General features: G+C 42.7%; 1 pseudogene; it reads right to left on the bottom strand.

Moving 5' to 3' along the window:
* Positions 1 to 19,414, bottom strand: part of LOC135511080 (ryanodine receptor 2-like) — a 93,351-nt pseudogene extending 73,937 nt beyond the window's left edge.
* Between the last annotated feature and the right edge of the window lie 3,949 nt (positions 19,415 to 23,363).

Here is a 23,363-nt window from a genome sequence, read left to right as displayed (position 1 = left end):
CTTACCATTTCTACTGATCTGCGTACCAGTTATAACTTTTATATGAACATTTTTGTGGAACAGTTTCATTTCATTTATAATAGTCTTCGTATTTCAACATCATTATCATGTGGTTAATCACAATTCTAAAAGTAACTTCTACTCCCATCTATGTAAAAATAGCCTACATAAAGCCAAAAAAGAAAAACATTGCAGCCTGCAGGTTGAAAATAACCTGATAAAAATAAACATGCTATGAATCACATTGGCTACGCATGGACTGTCTGCACGGAACTTGAAACAGCATATCAACTATTAACTTTGGTCAGGCCTGAAGCTCCTGCTAGCAAACTTGCAACATTGCATAAAATATTCTGTGCCCTCAGAGTTTCTCTTCCAGTGAGCTCCAGACAGACACAGCTGTAGGCCATTTGCGCAAGGTTTAAAACCTCTCTGGGATAGGGGGCGGTATTTTCACATCCGGATGAAAAGTGTGCCCAGAGTAAACTGCCTGCTACTCAGGAGGATATGCATGGATAGTAAACACTCTGAAGTTTCTAAAACTGTTTGAATAATGTCTGTGAGTATAACAGAACTGATTTGGCAGGCGAAAACACGAGCACAATCCATCCAGGGAAAAACATTTTCTGAGGTCAATCTGTTTTCCATTGGTTTCCTATGGCAAGCCTGTTTTAATAGAAATATGCTTGCAGTTCCTATGGCTTCCAACAGATGTCAAGAGTTTTTAGAAATTGGTTGATGTTTTTCCTTTGAGTAGTGAAGAAGTAGCCCTTTCCTTTCTGGGTGTACAGCCAAGTGTACTCTTTTGTTTGGGGCGAGTGACCTGAAGCTCGCTCCACATTCATTTTTATCCTCTATTGAACACAGTTTATCCCGTCTTAAATTTGATTGATTATTTACGTTTTAAAATACTTAAAATTGGATTAGGAAGGTTTTTTGGAAAAAGTTTACAGGTAACTTATTAGATATTTTGTAGTCATGCTGGGCGAGTTGGAACCGGTGTTTTTCTGAATCAAATGTGCCAAATAAATGGACACTTTAGGGATATAACGAAGGAATTAATCGAACAAAAGGACCGTTTTTTTTAAATTTCGCGCTCTGCCATTTCACCGGATGTTGTCAAATCGATCCCGCTGACCTGATCCATGAGAGGTTTTAAAGTCCACTGAGACAGGCGTGAATAAGACAGGTGTCTCATGTGCCATAAAAAAAACATATGTTAGACTGCTGAAAAGAAAACCTGGGTCGACCAACAGCCTATCGATCAAACAATCGTCCAGTTAACTAAATGGGGTCAGCCCTAATCAAATCAATAGTTATTTCTGGTTCTTTACCAAAGTTAGCCGGCTAACTCATTGATCCTGCTTTGTAGTATACCCCCTGGTTCAGGTCAGGTTGGCTTGTGGATGTGTGGTGACTAACCTGTATGCTATCATGGTCTGTCTGTACAGGGATGAACTGTGGTTGTCTCCAGCTCATCCACAGGGCTGGGTCTCTGGCCATGTTTACAGCAAATGGCTTATAACCTTCCTGTAGGCCACACTCTGTGAAGTAACACAATGAGGCCACGTCACGACCCAGATTCAGCCTGGCCTTCTGGTTCACCCCAAGACTACACACAGGGAGGAAGCCTAGCAACGACAGGAACAGGGGAAGGAGGGAAAACCAACAGGTCAACACATTAAGTTGGTGTTTATGAGGTTGAAGAGATTGACCAAATTAACAAACCCTGGTTGATGTCAAAGTCCTTGGCAGCCAGCTCTGATCCGCGGTCGTTCAAAAGCATCTCTCCATTGAGAGTGACCATCATGGTGCATTCCCCCATGTCAACCATACAGCCCACCACATCACCACTCTGCCAAGGCCGACCCAGGGGCTCATCTCCCTGGTGACACCACTGGGCCTGTGTGTGAGAGACAGAAGTGAGCAATTGCAAGAGAACTTACCAATGGATACACGCCTAGCTGTGTGTAATGTCCAATCCATGACTCGCTTCTAACGGTGGGAGCTTATCTATGTATCCTAAATAATATTAATGATTACAGCATGTCACCAGTAGTCATTTCAGTCTTCTCACCTTGGAGCCGTCAAACACAAACGCCTGCATGTCTGATCCGAGTTCCCCATTCGGTGGGCAGTGGGGACGAGCCCAGCCTACCCTCATGTCCCCTGCCGTCACCGCCTCAAACTCAAAGTACCACTTCCCCCTGGTCACAGCATACAACTTGTCTGCCCTGAAGACCCTGAACTTCTCAGCCACTGTGTGACATGGGTCTGGCATCACAGCTGAAATCCAAAGGAGTAACAGTACAGAAATACTAGCATATAACGAGACAATTCTTTAAGCAGTAAAACACGGGATAGCATGACAACTTTTCCACCACACAGCACATTGAGGGTAGCCTAGTGGTTAGAGCGTTGGACTAGTAACTGGAAGGTTGCAAGTTCAAATCCCCGAGGTGACAAGGTACAAATTTGTTGTTCTGCCCCTGGACAGGCAGTTAACCCACTGTTCCTAGGCCGTCATTGAAAATAAGAATTTGTTCTTAACTGACTTGCCTAGTTAAATAAAGGTAAAATTAAAATAACCTTTGAATAATTATTAGAGGTATATATGATTAAAATAATTTCTAAAGTGGAACGTGAAATCATCCATACCTCTGTCCTGGTCCAGGGGCTCCAGACTGTAGCCGTAGCCCAGCAGGGTGCACACAGCCTCCCTCACACCGTCTCTGCCAGATTGTCTGCTCCTCTCATCCAGCAGGCTGTAGGGCACCAGGTGGGGGCTCCGCTTGGCCTTCACATCCTAGACAAAACAGAGAGAAAGAATTAGCACTCATTACCCGCTATATTACTATCACATACACTGAGTGTACAAAACATTAGACTGACCAGGTGAATCCAGGAAATTATTATTATTAATTATTAATGTCACTTGTTAAATCCACTTCAATCAGTGTAGAAGAAGGGGAGAAGACAAGTTAAAGAATGATTTTCAAACCTTGAGACAATTGAGACATGGATTGTGTATGTGTGTCATTCTGAGGGTGAATGGGCAAGACAAAATATTTAAGTGCCTTTGAATGGAGTATGGTAGTCGGTTCCAGGCGCACCGGTTTGAGTGTGTCAAGAACTGCAACGCTGCTGGGTATTTTACATAACAGTTTCTTGTGTGTATCAACAACGGTCCACCACCCAAAGGACATCCAACCAACTTGACACAACTGTGGGAAGAATTGGAGTCAACATGGGCCAGCATCCCCGTGGAATGCTTTCGACACCTTGTAGAATCCATGCCCAGACAAATTGAGGCTGTACTAAGGGCAAAAGGTGGTGCAACTCAATATTTGGAAGGTGTTCTTAATGTTTTGTACACTCACTGTACAGACCAAACTAGTCTGCTCCTTCAAATCCTTCATCAAGACATATCAGGAAGGTCTTCTCATCCAAAATAACAAACCAGGTTTACCACTATCAAAAGACCAGCTAACATTTTTATGGATTTCTATTTCAAGGCTCTTGGTAAAGCAGATATTTCATTCATTCCGCTATTGTAGTTTGGCTAGGTCTACCCTTGAATCAAAGCCTACCTGGTGTGAGCTGTAGGTCCAGCCCTGCCTGATCCGGTCCCTGGCCCACACGTTGTGATCGTTCTCAGCCAGCAGCTCCACCACCGCCTCCTGGGCAGGACTCAGGATGATGTGGCTCAGGTCTACCGGGGCTGGTCTGTACCCACTAGGCATCTCATACCTAGACAGGAGAGGAAAGGTTCATTTAGTACAAAAGACACGAGGAACACTCACTCATAAAGAGTCTCAAGAGTAGAGCTACATACTTGTTGGAGAGCCTAAGGTATCTAACTCCCTCATCAGCACGGCCATCTGGCAGACCAATATGCAAACCAAGGGCAACGAGAGTCCTTCACAAAGAAGTAGAATAAAGACAAAATAAGTGTCTTGACAGGTCATTTTGATGTGAATGTATGAATGGCAGAGGAGGCTTACCGGAGTGTGTCCTGGGACATCTGAAGGCTGTGGTTTCGCTCCTGTTCTGGGAGCCTGGAGAACTCCACCAGACAGGGGTCCTGCTTCTTACTGTCATCTCTCACCTACATCACAATACACATCGGTCAAAATACATATACACTGTTGACATGAACAGCTGCGAGCAGCTTGCTATGGAAACCATACAATCAGTAGACCAAGAAACAGGAATGTATGTAAGGGATTTGGATACAAGGCCATAATCCATTCAGTAGCTGCATCACTCACAGCTCCATGGGTCCATTCAAGGTCAATCTTGTCCATGACCCAAAGCTCATGGGTGTTCTCTGCTAGTCTCTCACGAATATGTTCCAGTTGAACGGGCAACACCACCTAAGGAACAACATGGGGTTGGGGTATATGATAAAAGAGGGAAGGTCCTACTCTGTTTTCACTTAGCTAAAGTAGGTTGTATACACCGACATGCTTTAAAGGCCATGGACAAATGTGCAAAGTACTACTGGATTTGGTACCTGGCTGATGTCTACTGGACTAGGGGTAAAGGTTGCTGGGGTGAGGAGTACAGTGGGTCCCAGAAGGTATTGCTCCTGGGTGAAGTCCTGACAAGGCTCCAACCTCAGCTTCACCCTGGGGAGCAGAGCCTCGGAACACGGGGCGAAGCCTGGAGGGGGCAGGAAACGGAACTCTCCATGTCTCCCACCCAGCAGAAAACGCACCCTGTGGTCACAGTCCAGACAGACAGATAGATTTGATCAGACAGAGCCATCCATTTATTACTTGGACATTGAAACAGAATCAGATCACATTCATATAGACATTCATATAGAAATGGGAAATTCTGTTTTCAGAAAAGCACTCCAGAAATATAGGTAGATGCAGTGAAAGAACGGAAAGCATGCCAACAACACATATAGGTAATACTCTCACTTGACACCAGCAGAGAAGCTGACCACTGGGAAGAGCAGTCCGTCAGTGTTGAAGTTCTCCAGCATGCCCTGGACCGGCTGCCCGTTGACCCGGAAGGAGATGCAGGGGGCAACGAGGTCAATGCAGCAGCTGACCACATCGTCCTCCCTCAGAAGGTGGTGATAGGGAGAGCTCACTCTCCGACCAACACAGCCTGATGTACAGGACAGATATAGTGCCAGTCTTTACATTCATAGTTGGAAGACGTAGATTCTGTATGAAATACTTTCCCCCTGTAACCTGAGTATGTAATAAAACTAAATAAACTAATCACAAAAAGTTCATGGCAGAAATGACAGATGCATTTGCTTCATGATTGTGAAGACTTTCGCAATGAAACTGCTCCTATCCAGCACATAATAACACCAGCGAACATTCATTAATTTTCCCTTCTTGTAGTGTTCCCTCACCTGACCAGAGGTACAGCCCGTCAAAGCCATAGGAGCTGAGGTCATCTCCTACCCCGTTGCCTCCCCAGGCCTCTCCCCCCGTGAGATAGGGGTTGTAACCCTCAGTGTTGGCCCAGCCCACACGCAGGTGAGTGGGCTCAGCCGTGAGGAAGGGCTCCACCTGGTCTACAGTCATCTCATAATACCACCTCCTGTATTGGGCCGAGTCATCACCCAGGGCCAGGAAGATGTTGGGCCTCATGCTTTAGTAAAGAGGAGATGTGTGATGAATACAGTTCATCATTACTTTCAGCAACTGGACAAAAGACTTATGACACTGGAGCACTTGTTTGTCTTATAGTGACTGGTCTAACAGATATTAATTTAATTGGTTTGTTTCTTTCTTATTTTGTTTGTTTGTTTTGCTAGAGGGAATTGTTTTGTTTTTGTTCAGGAGGGATGCATAAATGGGTAATGGGGATACTGTTAGCGCCCTATTCAATAAACATAAAAAATAAACTTTAAAGAAGAAAAGCTATCAGATGTGGAGTGCTTAAATTAAAAAAATGTCAAGATGAAACTAGATAGATTTTTTTAACAGAATGGTTTAATGTTGATGTGTAGTGAAATGTGGTAGGCTAGTACTTCTTATTCCAGTATATCACAGAGCCAGGTCTTATTGATTGTTACGGATACAAGTATCCTGTGTGTGTATCCTGTGTGTGTGTGTTTCTTTTCTCTCCTTCTCCCCTCACAGGTGAAAATCATCACTCCCCAATCAACCACCAATCATCAATCAGAAGACACACCTCCTCCTGTTTCCTACCCAATCACAGTTACTTTCCCTTGGTTTAAAAACCCTGTCAGTAGTTTGCTCTAGAGCTCAAGCTCTCTGTAAATGCCATGTCTGTAGATCTCTCTGTTTCACTCTCTTTATGTATTGAACTATCTTTTGTTTGAGTACCTCCATAGAAATTTGTCATCACCTGTGAGTATTGTTTTTGGTTATGGTGTTTGTTTGTTTGCTGGTGGGAAAAGAGGGAATCAAGACAAGTCGCCCATGGGCATACACTACCCGTAGGTAAACTTTGTTAAATACACTAGTTAGAACTGGGCGGACCACACACTGTATTTTTGGTTAGTTAGCTGTTGTTAAAGTAGGCTAGTCTAGCTTAGGGGTGTTTTTGAATACTTATTGTTTCTTTCCTTGGGTCCAGCTCCGCCCCTTTTCCTGCTCCCCCCATTGCCGTGTGTTTATTAATAAACCCTGAGTTTGACGGTAGATTTCAGTTGTCGTAGTTATTTCGTTCTCACTTTTACTTTGTCACTATTAGAATGTGTATGAGTTGTTACGGGTCTCATTACCATCCCCCCTAGACTGTCGGGCCAAAAGGGATTCGTAACATTGATGATGACATACAAATAGTTATTTCTTACATTTTAAATGGGATACTGTTGGCCATAAAGCTGTTTTATTCACTACCTCAACTGATTATGACATTACAGTTGATGATGTCAGAAAGAACCATGCCATCACAACAGAGAACAGAAACCATAAAGACAGAAAAAGATAGAAACCATAAAGATGTATCCTGATGACCATAGCCTGGCAATATCCAGTACAGAGCAACATAGCGTACTCATTCATAAATATTTAGCGAGACGCTCCATGTTGGTACTGAAAAAGTATTTAACTATCAAACACTGGTATGAAATAATACTAAAATCAATGTTTCCGCTGCAGTCATTTAGCTGTGGTGCTGCACCATTGCAAAATCATTGACACCATGGCAAAAATATATAGAACATTAACCTCTTACACTTATGGTGGCGCTATTTCATTTTTGGAAGAAAAACGTTCCCGTTTTAAACAAGATATTTTGTCACAAAAAGATGCTCAACTATGCATATAATTGCTACTGTTCGAAAGAAAACACTCTGACGTGTCCAGAAATACAAATATCTTCTCTGTGCGTGCCCTAGAACGTGAGCTTCAGGCAAAACCAAGATGACTTGGCATCCAGGAAATGACAAGGATTTTTGAGGCTCTGTCTTTCATGATCTCCTTATATGGCTGTGAACGCAAGAGGAATGAGTCTGCCCTTTCTGTCGTTTCCCCAAGGTGTCTGCAGCATTGTGACGTATTTGTAGGCAGATCGTTGGAAGATTGACCATAAGAGACCACATTTACCACGTGTCCGCCCGGTGTCCTGCGCCGAAATTGGTGCGCAAAAGTCACCTGCCAGTATTTTTCCATGGGGCAGAGAGAGAAAGCAAGCTTCCAAGAACTGCATGTCAATGAAGAGATATGTGAAAAAACACCTTGAGGATTGATTCCAAACAACGTTTGCCATGTTTCGGTCGATATTATGTAGTTAATCCGGAAAAAGTTTCACGTTGTAGGTGACTGCATTTTCGGTTCGTTTCGGTAGCCAGGCGCAATGTAGAAAACGGAACGATTTCTCCTACACACAGACACTTTCAGGAAACACTGCGCATTTGGTATGTGGCTGGGAGTCTCCTCATTGAAAACATCAGAAGCTCTTCAAAGGTAAATTATTTTATTTATTTGGTTATCTGGCTTTTGTGAAAATGTTGCGTGCTACATGCTACACAAAATGCTATGCTAGCTTTGCATACTCTTACACAAATTAGTCCATTTCTATGGTTCAAAAGCATATTTTGAAAATCTGAGATGACAGTGTTGTTAAGAAAAGGCTAAGCTTGAGAGCAAACGCATTATTTTAATTTTATTTGCGATTTTCAGAAATCGTTAACGTTGCGTTATGCTAATGAGCCTGAGGCTTAGTCACAATCCCGGATCCGGGATGGGGAGTTTCAAGAGGTTAACTTATATTTCTGCCGAGGCGCTTTGAAGTAGCTACAACAGTCCACATTTACTTTTCCTCTGCAAACAAAACGAGTAATGAATAAAACAAATCTGACAACCCCATTGTAGAATAGTTTATCTATTTACCTAGTCAGCTTGTTGTGTGTTCTATGAGAGAAATATTCCTCTCGAGGCGCATTCAAGTTACAAGTGCCATAGGGAGGGAAATATGCATTCTGACAAGCACTCAATGTACAACAATACTTCTAATCGCAGGAAAACAGCAGTTCTGCTCTCTTCCTGATGGCATTTTATATTTCCTTAGCCACATGGTTTCATATTATCATATTTAAATTATCCTAAAAATATGATAACTAATTGCAATCAAATTCTCATCGTATATTTGATGGTGAAGGATGTAAGTGTGGTCACTGGCATTGGTATGGTCATCATTACTTTCACGACATCTCTGAAATGTGTACCATATCATATAATTTTATAACATGGCATTGTTGAATACTCATTTCTGATTGGATTGAAGGGCAATTTGGAGCATGCATTATCTCCCTATAACGCACGGTATATTGTACTGCACAATTCAATGGCTGTAGCTCATACATGTTCTATGTCTAAGCTGCTTTTGAAAGCAAAAGTAAAACTGAAAACATTATTGCCATTTGATTGATGGTTAGCAAAACTAGCAGGTCTGTTTGTTTGATAACCAAGGCAAAAACTGTCACTATCTAGAAACCTGTTAGCTACAGTGGATGTTGAACACATTTCTACCTGCAAATGAACACATTTCTAGTGGCAAATGTGTTAAATTATAGCCATGGTATAAAAGGGATAATCAACTCAGGGCTCTATGCGTTCTCTGGAAAATAATGCAACTCTGTGGAAAGTTGGTTAGACTCCACGGCATTCATCATGTTCCAGAGAACGCATAGACCATCATTGATTATCCCTTAAATATTTTTATGACGTGTATAACGCTGCACAGAACTATAGTCATGGTTATCAAACATTATGTCAGAATGTTGTCACGAGATTGTTGACAAAGTAACTGTAGAAAAAAAGTGTCTATGGCAACATGACCCAGTGCAATATCACAGTGTAATTTTAAAACATTAATGCAATAGCACTACGAGAGTGAGCGCACCCTGTCGGTTGTAGATGGTGGACGAGCTGAAAAAGGAGTTGGTGGGACGGGAGGAAAGTGTGACAGAACGAGAGAAGAAGGTAGAGGGAAGGAGACAGAGAAGACAGGAGAATGAGTGAAATTGAGACTATTGCCGAGATCAGGGAGACGGGGCAGAAATGGAGAGAGAGAAACTAAAAAAGGGAGAAGAAGATAAAGAGGTAGTTGGGCAGGAAGAGGGATGGTCTCCAGAAAGATATGTAGAGTTCCCTCGATCAAAGGGTACAAGAAGAAAAGAGGAGGTTGGAGATGGAGAAAATGGCGGAAGAGATAAGAAGAGGCTGAGACTTCTAGAGAAATAAGTGATGGTGAGAGAGATGGAGGGAGCATCTGAGCCTTGCAGGGACGGAGAAAAAGTAATGAAAATGAAGGAGAGGAGATGGGGGGACCAAGCAAAGCAGGACAACATTTAAGAAGAGGAAGATTGACAAGTGCTGTGGGAGCATTAAGAGCAGAGAGAAGGAGCAGGTGAGCTGTGAAAAAATGAAGAGCTGTGGGAGTGACAGAGACGTTGCTTGTGAATCTGCCTTTGAAAGCTCAGAAGATGAAGAGCAGTCAAGTGTTGAAATGGAAAAAGAGAATATCAAGGATAAGAAAGGGAAAATCTTCACCGGGTGGTTTCCTAAGTAATGGTGAATTGACAGAAACAGAGAAGGGTGGTGAGAAGGAATAAAAAATTATATATATTAAAATATAAGGTAGTTTACTACCACAAAAACATCCCTTGTCATTTCTGAATTATAAATGGTTAATCAACAGAATGTCATGATTTGGTTTCACTAAATCCATAAATCATTGACAGCTGAGATCCTGTCAAATTACTAGTCACAATTTACAAGTAACGAAATAAGGTGTTTAGGTGACACTTTCACAAAAGCTGTTTTTCTTTAAATAGCCATGGCAATACTTGGGAATATAATGTACAGTTGAAGTCAGAAGTTTACATACACTTAGGTTGGAGTGATTTAAAACTCGTTTCGCAACCACTCCACAAATGTCTTGTTAAGAAACTATAGTTTTTGGTAAGTCGGTTAGGATATCTACTTTGTGCATGACACAAGTAATTTTTCCAACAATTGTTTACAGATTATTTCACTTATAATTCACTGTATCACAATTCCAGTGGGTCAGAAGTTTACATGCACTAAGTTGACTGTGCCTTCAAACAGCTTGAAAAATTCCAGAAAATGATGTCATGGCTTTAGAAACTCATGATAGGCTAATTGACATCATTTGATTCAATTGGGGGTGTACCTGTGGATGTATTTCAAGGCTTACCTTCAAACTCAGTGCCTCTTTGCTTGACATCATGGGAAAATCAAAAGAAACCGCCAAGACATCAGATTTTTTGTTTAGACCTCCAGAAGTCTGGTTGATCCTTGGGAACAATTTCCAAACAACTGAAGGTACCACGTTCATCTGTACAAACAATAGTGAGCAAGTATAAACACCATGGGACCACGCAGCCATCATACCGCTCATGAATGAGAAGCGTTTTGTCTCCTAGAGATGAACGTACTTTGGTGCGAAAAGTGCAAATCAATCCCAGAACAACAGCAAAGGACCTTGTGAAGATGCTGGATTAAACGGGTACAAAAGTATCTATATCCACAGTAAAACGAGTCCTATATCAACATATCCTGAAAGTCCACTCAACAAGGAAAAAGCCACTGCTCCAAAACCACCATAAAAAAGCCAGACTACGGTTTGCAACCGCACAAAGATCATTCTTTTAGGGGGAAATGTCCCCTGGTCTGATGAAACAAAAATAGAACTGTTTAGCCATAATGACCAGCGTTATGTTTGAAGGACAAAGGGGGATGCTTGCAAGCCGAAGAACCACATCCCAACCGTGAAGCACGGAAGTGGCAGCATCATGTTGTGGGGGTGCTTTGTTGCAGGTGGGACTGGTGCACTTCACAAAATAGACAGCATCATGAGGCAGGAAAATTATGTGGATATATTGAAGCAACATCCCAAGACATCAGTCAGGAAGTTAAAGCTTGGTCACAAATGGGTCTTCCAAATGGACAATGACCCGACGCATACTTCCAAAGTTGTGGAAAAATATCTTCAAGACAACAAAGTCAAGGTATTGGAGTGGCCATCACAAAGCCCTGACCTCAACCCTATAGAAAATGTGTGGGCAGAACTGAAAAAGCGTGTGCAAGAAAGGAGGCCTACAAACCTGACTCATTTACACCAGCTCTGTCAGGAGGAATGGGCCACAATTCTTATTGTGGGAAGGCTACCCAAAACGTTTGACTCAAGTTAAACAATTTAAAGGCAATGCTACCAAATACTAATTGAGTGTATGTAAACTTCTAACCCACTGGGAATGTGATGAAAGACAGAAAGCTGAGAAATCATTCTCTCAACTATTTTTCTGACATTTCACATTCTTAGAATAAAGTGGTGATCCTAAATGACAGGGAATTTTTACAAGGATTAAATGTCAGGAATTGTGAAAAACTGAGTTTAAATGTATTTGGCTAAGGTGTATGTAAACTTCTTACTTCAACTGTATGTATTAACAAATGGAAATGTCAGTGTGAGTCAGAGGGTGAATAATGGTTGTGTACCTTGTGACCTGGTTGACGAGGCGAGTCTGGAGAAGCAGGTCTCGCTCTGGTAGCAGATTATCACAGATCAGATGCTGGTTGGAACGCACTGCCATACCATGACACACACAAAGAGAACACAGCACATCCAGGACCTGGGATAAAACCATACACAGGTTAATATGTCAATAAAACAATTATTTAACAGAGAAATGGTACTGTAGTGTATGTACCTTATGGTTCCGCCCATGCTTATCGAGTAGAGAGATGATGGATTTAATGTGTCCTTCCCTTATAAAGTTGAGAGTCTCAGGACTCTCCACAAGGACACAGTGTAAAACCTCCAAGACACCTACACAACAGACACAACTTAGTGGCAGCATCTACATGTAAAATCTAATGTGTGTCACCCCTTTATGGAAAAAACACATGTATATCACGTGATCACATGTGAAGTGTTCCAAAAACACATGTTTTCACGTGAAATCATGTGGTTTTTCTGAAAGGGACCATTCTTGTCCTAAGAGGTCATGGGTAAAAGTAGAACCCCAAAGTTATGCACTGACCAGTGGAGGCCTCCAGTCTCTCCAGTCTGCTCACCAGCCAGTCCAGGGAGCCTGAGAACTGGGCACAGTTCTTGCGATTTCCCCTGATAAGAGCAGCTGGAGGGGAATAGAAAACAAAGTATGTGATTGTAGGATTACTTGTAGATCTGTACAGATTTCCCAAGCATACTTTTTAAAGTCACTCAAATGTGGGGTGCATGAAGTTCTTATACAGAATATTTGATGCTGAGTGGGTCATTCTCACCCAGTAGTTCATAGAAGGAGTTGAGGATGTTCTCCCAGTCATCTCCTGCCTCCTTCCCAGCAGCTGCAGCAAAATGAGAGGCACTGCTGTATAGGTGTAAACGGTCAATGCAGTCAAGAACTAAACCAATGACCCCCTGAAAGAGAAAGAGATAAATTAGCACTTCCAAACAAAAACATCCTTGAACCATACAAATGCAGAAAACATATTTTGTCATGGCACTTCTATAGACAATAGATTCAAGGGCCCCAAGGCTAAATAAATCCACTATTACCTCCTCTTGAAATAGATTCTGTCTGTTCTTCAGAGCTCGCACACTGTTCTGCCTAGCCTCATGTCCTAGCCCCTCCCCAGGTGGCTGGAAGTAGCCAATCAGATCCTGCAAACTTAGGGCCACTGTTCCCAGTGGCAGGTTGAAGGAGGGGATGTTCGCTCGCTGACTGAGACCATCAAGTCTCCTAAAAACAAGAGAGGAGATTGAGAGAAGATAGAAAATATTAAATTAGAACATTTTAAATTTCCAAATGTATAGATTTTTTGTCCAGGCCTTGCTAATACGAGCCCAAATGGCCACTACACCATGGCTCCATCATTTACACTCTGCACGCTCAACCAATCACACTGTTACCTCAACTAAATCCCTCTCCGGGGGAACCCAGTTAGCCAGGTTTCAGAGGGCTGTATGATGGCCTACCTGATGAAGCCTGTGAAGAGGAGGACGGTGCTGCGGATGAGTCTGGCCGTATGGGACTCCTCCCACTGAGAACGTGACAGGCTCAGACCATCATCCATGTGACCCTCACTGTGCATAATGGCCTGGAGAAAAGGTCATAGGACAATGTGACAATAAATCACTATATAGTACACATTTAACAGGAAAAAAAGTCAACAACTAAGAGCTACGCATATGTCCAAGCAATGACTCAAATACTGAGAAAGCCTACAGTGTGATGAAGTTCAGCAGAAATGAGTACTGGAAAAATACATTATATTACCTTGCGCTGCACCGCTCCCAAGCGGGCACACTTGGCATCAATGGCTTGGTAGGTGAGCCACAGACCAGAGTCCACATGCTGGACGTAGCACAAGGAGTCTCCATACTTGATCTCTGAGGCACCCATACCATCAGTGTCCTTCTTTGGGCCACATTCTAGCTTCTCCTAAAGAGTGATATGGAATTGTAATTCTGATCAACACCAACAATTGACACCACTGGTTATCCGATTTGGCCCATCTATTTGGGGTAGGCAAAAAACTATGAATTTGGCATTTGACCTCAGACCTTGGAGGGTCGGAAGCAGAAGGATGTGGACGTCACGTCGGCCCTCTCCCTGTCCACCAGGTGAAGGCCTCTCTCCTCAGTCAGACTCAAGTACCTCCCTGTGGTGACATGGCGGAGCCTGAATGGCTGACCCCAGCGTGTGTGGCTACTACTCCAGCTGTTGGAAATAGTTGATATGCTCAGTCAGCTAGAGCTCAGTCAGTATGCAGTAAGTGCATGGAGTTATGGCAGCAGCGCTAAGGAAAGGGAAGAATGCTGTCCGCACTCAAATCTTATGATTATTTTTGCCTCATCTTACCGTTACCACTCTACCTGACCAAATACAAGTGAGCGTATCTTTAACGACCACAGATACACATGCCTGAATTTTATGGGGTGGATTTGGAAAATCTCTATGAAAGGTATGGGGAAAAGATGTGAGAGACTTACGCTACACGAAGGATCTCCAGCCTCCAGAGAGAGCGGGCATGACTGGACACTGCTCCACCCTCGTAGTGCACCACCCTAAGGAAATGAGAGAGTGCAAGAGAACGAGCGATGAGAGAGCATAGGCTTGCCTGAGTAAATGATTGGGAGCATTTAAATAATCAAAATGCTTGGTCAAGTGTATGGGTGTGATTCTGGGACTTACTTGCGTAGCTCCTCCCCCTGATCTGTAGACGGGACAGTCAGACATTCGTCTGTGTGTCCATGCAGCAGCCTCAATGTGTCCCCACCCTTCAGATACCCTACGATTAGCACACAAAGGAAAGTCAAGGATTACAATCAAGAAATAACACGTAATAATATCCCATATACAGTACACTCCCAAAATGGCAGGGGTTGTAATGTGCATTTAGATGGTGTTCTTTGTAATGACAGAAAGAGGTAACCTGCCTTGAGCAACTCCACTCCCAGAACAGATGGGGGCGACCCTCCAGAGGGTCTGCTGGAAGGCTGCGTCCACAATAAGGCTGCCACTCTCACTCGTATTGTCTATCACACTCCCATAGGACAAATGCTGCAGGGAAACAACCAAGACAAGAGCCTTAACAAGATCATGACAGTTATGGAGAATCAAGAGAGATCAGGATTAACAAGGATTTCACATAATGGAAACTGTTTCTAAATAAACCATCCATAAAGTGGCTGCTATTATTCTGGGGTCTATTTCAGACACGATTGAAGTTTATTCAAACATTAGCACGTTAGCTATTTCTCTCCTCTTTGAAGGGTACCTGCCTTGTCTGCCATCTCTTTATATCTCTTCATGCACTTCTCTGGTAACTCACCAGGTATCTCTCAGATGACACACTGACCAGGATGAGGTCGTCCCCGACACGGACCTTCTCCCCCTCTGACCTCTGCTTGGATGCAGGGTGAATGGTCCACCAGCATGCCTCACCTGGACACACAGGTAATTTGTAAGGACTGTTGTTGATTGCCAGAACAAAGGGCCTCATCAAAAACAAGCACTTTCTGATGTTCCACCAAGCACTGGAACACATCTTTAAAATGATGTGAAATACCTGTTTTATCATCCTGCAGACCAACATCAAACGCTAGCTTATCTGTCGAAGACTGGGATGTGGACAAACAGCAAAGATACTGAAGAAGAAGAAAACATAGAAAGGTCAATTTAAACCTTGAACAACCCCTTATGACTGGAATAAACAGCATAATCAAACACACAGGTTTCCTCATGGGATTTACACAACCAATATTAAAAGTCTTAGTTCTCCAGAGAGATACAGTGATTGGTTGAGAAAGCTCACCATCCTGCTGTAGGAGTGTATGAGCAGTACAGCATGACCGTAGAGGAGGGTGCGATGACCACCTCCCTGACCAGCCTGCACAACACAACATAACTACAGCTCTTATTAGAACACAACCATGAACCATGACTTCACAGAAATCCATTATAGTTAGGCTAGAATGAGACCCAAGCTGTTAACTCACCCCTGCTGCTTGGTCCTCCCTGTTAGCCAGCATCTCCTGCAGAGCTCTGACAGACAGACACTGGGCCAGCACAAAGGAACACACCGACAGGTCTGGAGGAACATTCTGGGGAACACAGTGCACATACTCCTGATTAATCAGACTCTTATCAATCCTCTGATCTGGCATTCTCTGATTCCAAAGACCATGCTGTGGGATGAAGCTTTACCTTGCAGTTGGAGGTGGACTCCAGACAGCAGAGTCTGCAGCCAAAGCCCTCTGCAGCCAGGCACAGTTTCAGATGCTCCTGTTGGGATGTGAAGATGCACTGCAGCACCACCTCATCATTCTGTCAGAGGCAGGGGCACATAGTAGACCACATCGCTGTTAATAAATATTGTGAGCTAGTTGTTTTCACCTAAAAAAACATCCAATGAAACTGACAGAAATAATTTCATGCTGTAAAATGAACTTAGACACGACTTCAACATTGTATAACAGTGAGTGATTAACCCTAAAATCAGGTCACGGCCATATAAGGAGAGCTGAGAGACTGGAGAGGAGGGACTAGCAGCCAGAGTGGAACACCTCTCAGTTCCCAGGGCATGATGCCACCATTGAGGTGTCACTGTGTTGTCTGACACCTCACACTCCATTCCACTCTACTATCAGCAACCTCTGGACTTTATCAGTCCCGCTGCACAGTAGAACCACTTAGGGACCCAACTGAATAAGGAATAGGGCTCAGAGCTGGCTGGGGTCAAGAATGCCCTTTTCACTCAGGCCATAAATAAAAAATGGTCAATATCCCATAAGCTTTCGAAGGGTCTGAATTGGATCCTAACCTCAATCATGCATTGCAGAGTAAGTCAGGTCAGGGCAGAGAGGCTAACATGGCCCATCACAAGTTCTTTACGAGCAGAGATAAGGGCCACAGCCAAATCAGTTTTTCCCCATATTAATTTAAAAGCAGCGGGCCGCCACTTCTAAATTATTGCCACCCCTCCAAAAAACATGGTAAAAAAATATAATAGTTGGTCAAATGTGTTCAGTGTAAACTTAAATGACTAAAACCAGAAATACAGTATTCACACTCCTGAGTCAATAATTTTTTGAAGCACCTTTGGCAGCGATTACATCTGTGAGTTTTTCTGGGTAAGTTTCTTAAGAGCTGGATTGTGCAACATTTGCCCATTATTATTTTCAAAATTCTTCAAGCTCTGTCAAATTGGTTGTTGATCATTGCTAGACAACCATTTTCCTGTCTTGCCATAGATTTTCAAGTTGATTTAAGTCAAAACTGTAACTCGGACAGTCAGGAACATTCACTGTCTTCTTGGTAAGCAACTCAGGTTACTGTCCTGCTGAAAGGTGAATTCATTTCCCAGTGTCTTGTGGAAAGCAGACTGAACCAGGTTTTCCTCTAGGATTTTGCTGTTGCTTAGCTCCATTCCATTTATTTTTTCTCCTGAAAAACTCCCCAACAATTACAAGCATACGCAGATACCACTATGCTTGAAAATGTGGAGAGTGGTACTCCGTAATCTATTGGATTGGATTTTCCCCAAACATATAACTTTGTATTCAGGGAAAAAAGTTAATTGCATTCCCACATTTTTTGCATTAGAACTTTAGTGGCTTGTCGCAAACAAGATGCATGTTTTGGAATATTTTTATTCTTTACAGGCTTCCTTCTTTTCACTCTGTCCATTAGGTTAATATTATGGTGTAACTACAATGTTGTTGATCCATCCTCAGTTTTCTTCTATCACAGTCATTTTAAAGTTACCATTGGCCTCATGGTGAAATCCCTGAGCAGTTTCCTTCCTCTCCGGCCACTATGTTAGGAAGGCCGCCTGTCTCTTTGTGGTTACTGTGTGTATTGATAGTCCATCCAAATTGTAATTAATAACTTCACCCTGCTCAAAGGGATATTCAATGTCTGCTTTTTTAAAAATTTGTACCCTTCTACCAATAGGTGCCCTTCTTTGCGAGGCACTGGAAAACCTCCCTGTTCTTTGTGGTTGAATCTTTGTTTGAAATTAACTCCTCGACTGGGAGACGTTACAGATAATTGTATATGTGGGGTAAAGAGATGAGGGAGTAATTAAAAAATCATGTTAAACACTATTACTGCACAGGGAGTAAATCCATGCAACTTATTATGTGACTTGTTAAGCACATTTTTACTGATGAACTTATTTAGGCTTGCCATAACAAAGGGGTTGAATACTTATTGACTCAAGACATTTCAGCTTTTCATTTTTAATGAATTTGTACACATTTATAAAAACCTAATTCAACTTTGACATTATAGGGTATTGTGTACACCAGAGACAAAAAATCTCAATATATTTTAAATTTAGGCATTCTTTGTTGGAATATTTTATGAAGGCACTGAAAGAACACCGCGTAAGCCATGACAAAATGTGTAGAATTGCAGGAAATTAGCTTTAAACTGCACATGTTCTTTCTGCCCCTTGGCAAATGTTCTCTCAACTTTGACACCACTGCTGACAACAATCATAGGGGAAACACTGAAAATGAACTGCATACTTAGTTTCTGAAACTTTTAGTATGGGCTGAGAGACCAAAATGCCCTCTCCAGTACCTGTCACCATAGCCCTCACCAGCCAACCGAAGCATGTGACTGTCCCACACAGCATCAACCAGCACTCCACTAATGACATGTCTTTATCAGAGAGCTGAGATACCAAGCCCTGAGAGGACTCACACACAACCACACAGAATGATAGGCCTCCATCATTCTCTGTGATTGAAAATACAGTTAAAAATAGAACAAACACTTAAGCTCAATTTACTGTAAACCCATGTAGTTGAACAGAAAAAATAAATAAACGAATACATTTCTACAAAAATAGGTTAATGAGTTTGAATGTGGAGTAAAGGTTAACAATTAATTTGTCAGAGTGACAGAAAAAGAGACAAATGGTTGTTGTTATTCGCTCAAATGAGAGGAGAGCAATAGAGAGAGTAACAATTCTGTAACTCTTATTTCCTTAACAAACTAAACATGTCATGGTAGCCAACACACAGTTCGTTTTAAAGACAAGTAATAGCCATTCAATACATCCTAATAACTTTCAAATAGACAAAGTTTCTTTTCGTGATAGAGTTTAGAGTAGAAACTAAGGTTTGGCTTTTCTTCTTTGTTTAAGTAACTTTCAAACAAGTGAGTGACCGTGGGAAAAAGTTAATAACAACTAAAAAGGCATGTAACGTTACACTTGACAATTGTGGCCAAACGTCCCAGTGATTATTATAATACACCTGTAAATGTTTATTTTTCTGGCTACCGTATCGATGCCCTGCAAAACCCAACCTTCTTCCAACTTTGCCGCAAATGCCACCACCAGAGTTAAATACTACGTAGCATTAGCCTACTTACCGTACGTAGAAATTGGATTTCATCTTCGCCTTCTCCTGATTCAGCCATGTCCGAATACGTAATGCAGTTCACTGTCTGTAGAAGGCCTAGTTGAAAAATAATCAGTGAGATTGACCAACGCTCATTGGCTGGCGCCTTATCAGTTTTGACACAGCGCGCCCTTGGCAGGTAAAAATAGGCTACAGTCTACCACTGTCCACGACCACGCACATGCATCGACCAACCTGCGCAATTCCGTGCATTAAAAGCGCAATATGCTAAATGTATTGTTGCTCAATAGCTTGGCCACCCACGTCTCTCATTGTCAAGGCCCATAATATCTCACAGGCAGCCAAGGGAGGTGATAGGTCAGGTAGCCCTATAACACACGAGGCAAGACGATTTATTGAAAAGTGCAGAGTAGGCCTCATGAATAAGACTTGCCACAGCAAAAGTTCCCACTTTAAATATTTGAAAAATGATTTATTGTTATAAGTGGCAGCTCTTCATTCAGGGTGACCTCACCTGTTTTGAGCCCCACCGTTTTTTGTGTGTGCCTGTTTTGCATGTTATTTTGGAATTAATACATGTCACATATCAGTTTGCAAACAATGTAAAAAAAAAAAAAAAAACATTTGAGTTAATAAAGCCGCATACAAATATGGTCTCTATTTTGCTTTCTTGAGTTATTAAGCAGCTTCAACATGCAAGTGTTTCAGCCGAGCTCAGTGCTTTCTGTAGTGGTGGGGCAGCAAGCAGAAAAAAACAGAGTGTAGGGGTTGGTAATGTTCTCTAGTTGCTCAGTGATTGGCTCAGTGTTCTGTCACTCATGGGGACACTATGTCACCGCAAAATCTACGAGGGGGAGCTCAACAGCATTCTTACATAGGTATCCCTTTTGTCCAGGTGGGCGATGGCAATGTGGAGTGCAATAGCAATTGCATCATCTGTGGATCTGTTGGGGTGGTATACGAATTAGGGGGGTCCAGGGTGTCTGGGATGATGTGAACCATGACCAGCCTTTCAAATAAGTTCATAGCTATGAACATGTGCTACAGGTGATACCCTGCAAGCAATAATGATTCGCTACGACGTCCCTGGCACATCACAAAATGGTTGCCTAAAGACATTGTGTCATGTTCCCCTGGAAGTTTTGTCTAGTTACTGATTGGTCCCAGAGGACGTTTTTAGGACATTTTGGGGATGTTGTGTCATTGTCCCCTGGAGGTTTTGTCTAGTTCACCAGGTGACATGCTAAAATGGACTTCAGTTTCCCTGCATTAAAATCACCGGCCATGAAAAATGCCACCTCTGAATGTGCATTTTCTTGTTTGCTTATGGTCCTATACAGCTCTTTGAGTGTGGTCTTAGTGCCAGCATCAGTTTGTAGTGTTAAACAGACAGCTATGAAAAATATAGATGAACATTCTCATGGTAAATAGTATAGTCTGCAGCTTATTATGAGGTATTCTAAATCAGGTAAGCAAAAACTTAAAACTTCCTTATTAAAATTAGAGATCACACACTAGCTGTTGTTAACAAAGAGACACGCCCCTTCTCCCTTCATCTTACCATTCGGTCTTGACAATGCATAGCAAAACCAGCGAGACATCGTCACAACTGATTGGCTCAAATGCATTAAGAAGGAAAGAAAATCCACAAATTATCTTTTAACAAGGCACACCTGTTAATTGAAATGCATTCCAGGTAACTACATCATGGAGCTGGTTGAGAGAACGCCAAGAGTTTGCAAAGCTGTCATAAAGGCAAAGGGTGGCTACTTTGAAGAATCTCAAATATAAAATATATTTAGATTTGTTTAACACTTTTTTGGTTACTACATAATTCCATATATGTTATTTCATAGTTTTGATGTATTCACTTAGAAAATAGTCAAAACAAAGAAAAACCCTTGAATTAGTAGGTGTGTCCAAACTTTTGACTGGTATATTCATGTCCTCATTCAGCCACAAGAAACATAAGATATTACAGTGTTTCAGGTCCCATTGATAGGATAGCCTCAAACAGGAGCTCATCCAGTTTGTTCTCCAGTGATTGCACATTACCCACGCTAACGCTGGGTAGTTCTGACTGTGTGAAAAACTGATAGTGAATGTTTTGAGGCCAAGAATACTTGCTAGCTTCACAATTAATTGCACAATCACTGTCTAATTAATGTGCTACTAGTCAAGAACAGAAAGAAAGAGGACACGAGGTTTATTCAAAGAAGTTCAAATGACTGTAAGTAAGGTTCTTGGAAACTGCCTGCACATCACTCCTGGCAAACTATCTGGAAAATGTGAGTGCTTTAAGGTCTTGAACTTCATCACAGTAATTATGGGTCAAGAAAGTGTGTTCCATGTGTTAAGACTTTGTTTGTTGTTATCATGAACAGACAAACAGGCAGAGAGGGAGTGATAGAGAGGCCACAAACCAACAGGCATGATAGTGAGAAGTGCCTCTCCAAACCCGTAGAGTTCATAAACTGATGATCTGTCATAGTATGAATCAATCGGAATTATCATATATCAGTGCCTCCAGGATTCTGCAATTCTGTGATCTCAATGTGAGGGCTTGCAAATTTTACCAATCTCACACTATTTCTGCATAAAACAGTCAAATCCTCTCAATATTATTGCACAAAACTGACCCATCACAGCAGTTCAATCAAGCCACACGTCAACAAACTATATCCCCCTCATCGGCACATTTGCGTGACAATTGGATAAAATCATTGCATATTGCCATGCAAAATTTCAGAATTGTAGCAGCAGAATCAAGCATTTCTGCCCGCAAATATAACAAAAATCCCTGCAAAATCCTGGAGGGACTGATATATAATCTCTGATGAAATGACTGCAGCATAAATCTGGAGGGTGTATTGCATGCATGCAGAGGCAGCCATGATGATATTTTACATTTACATTTACATTTAAGTCATTTAGCAGACGCTCTTATCCAGAGCGACTTACAAATTGGTGAATTCACCTTCTGACATCCAGTGGAACAGCCACTTTACAATAGTGCATCTAAATCATTTAAGGGGGGGGGTGAGAAGGATTGCTTTATCCTATCCTAGGTATTCCTTGAAGAGGTGGGGTTTCAGGTGTCTCCGGAAGGTGGTGATTGACTCCGCTGTCCTGGCGTCGTGAGGGAGTTTGTTCCACCATTGGGGGGCCAGAGCAGCGAACAGTTTTGACTGGGCTGAGCGGGAACTGTACTTCCTCAGTGGTAGGGAGGCGAGCAGGCCAGAGGTGGATGAACGCAGTGCCCTTGTTTGGGTGTAGGGCCTGATCAGAGCCTGGAGGTACTGTGGTGCCGTTCCCCTCACAGCTCCGTAGGCAAGCACCATGGTCTTGTAGCGGATGCGAGCTTCAACTGGAAGCCAGTGGAGAGAGCGGAGGAGCGGGGTGACGTGAGAGAACTTGGGAAGGTTGAACACCAGACGGGCTGCGGCGTTCTGGATGAGTTGTAGGGGTTTAATGGCACAGGCAGGGAGCCCAGCCAACAGCGAGTTGCAGTAATCCAGACGGGAGATGACAAGTGCCTGGATTAGGACCTGCGCCGCTTCCTGTGTGAGGCAGGGGCGTACTCTGCGGATGTTGTAGAGCATGAACCTACAGGAACGGGCCACCGCCTTGATGTTAGTTGAGAACGACAGGGTGTTGTCCAGGATCACGCCAAGGTTCTTAGCGCTCTGGGAGGAGGAAACAATGGAGTTGTCAACCGTGATGGCGAGATCATGGAACGGGCAGTCCTTCCCCGGGAGGAAGAGCAGCTCCGTCTTGCCGAGGTTCAGCTTGAGGTGGTGATCCGTCATCCACACTGATATGTCTGCCAGACATGCAGAGATGCGATTCGCCACCTGGTCATCAGAAGGGGGAAAGGAGAAGATTAATTGTGTGTCGTCTGCATAGCAATGATAGGAGAGACCATGTGAGGTTATGACAGAGCCAAGTGACTTGGTGTATAGCGAGAATAGGAGAGGGCCTAGAACAGAGCCCTGGGGGACACCAGT

The sequence above is a fragment of the Oncorhynchus masou genome, chromosome 23, assembly GCF_036934945.1.
Source record: "Oncorhynchus masou masou isolate Uvic2021 chromosome 23, UVic_Omas_1.1, whole genome shotgun sequence".
Taxonomy (NCBI): Eukaryota; Metazoa; Chordata; class Actinopteri; order Salmoniformes; family Salmonidae; genus Oncorhynchus; species Oncorhynchus masou.
This window is presented reverse-complemented; position numbering and strand designations above follow the sequence as displayed.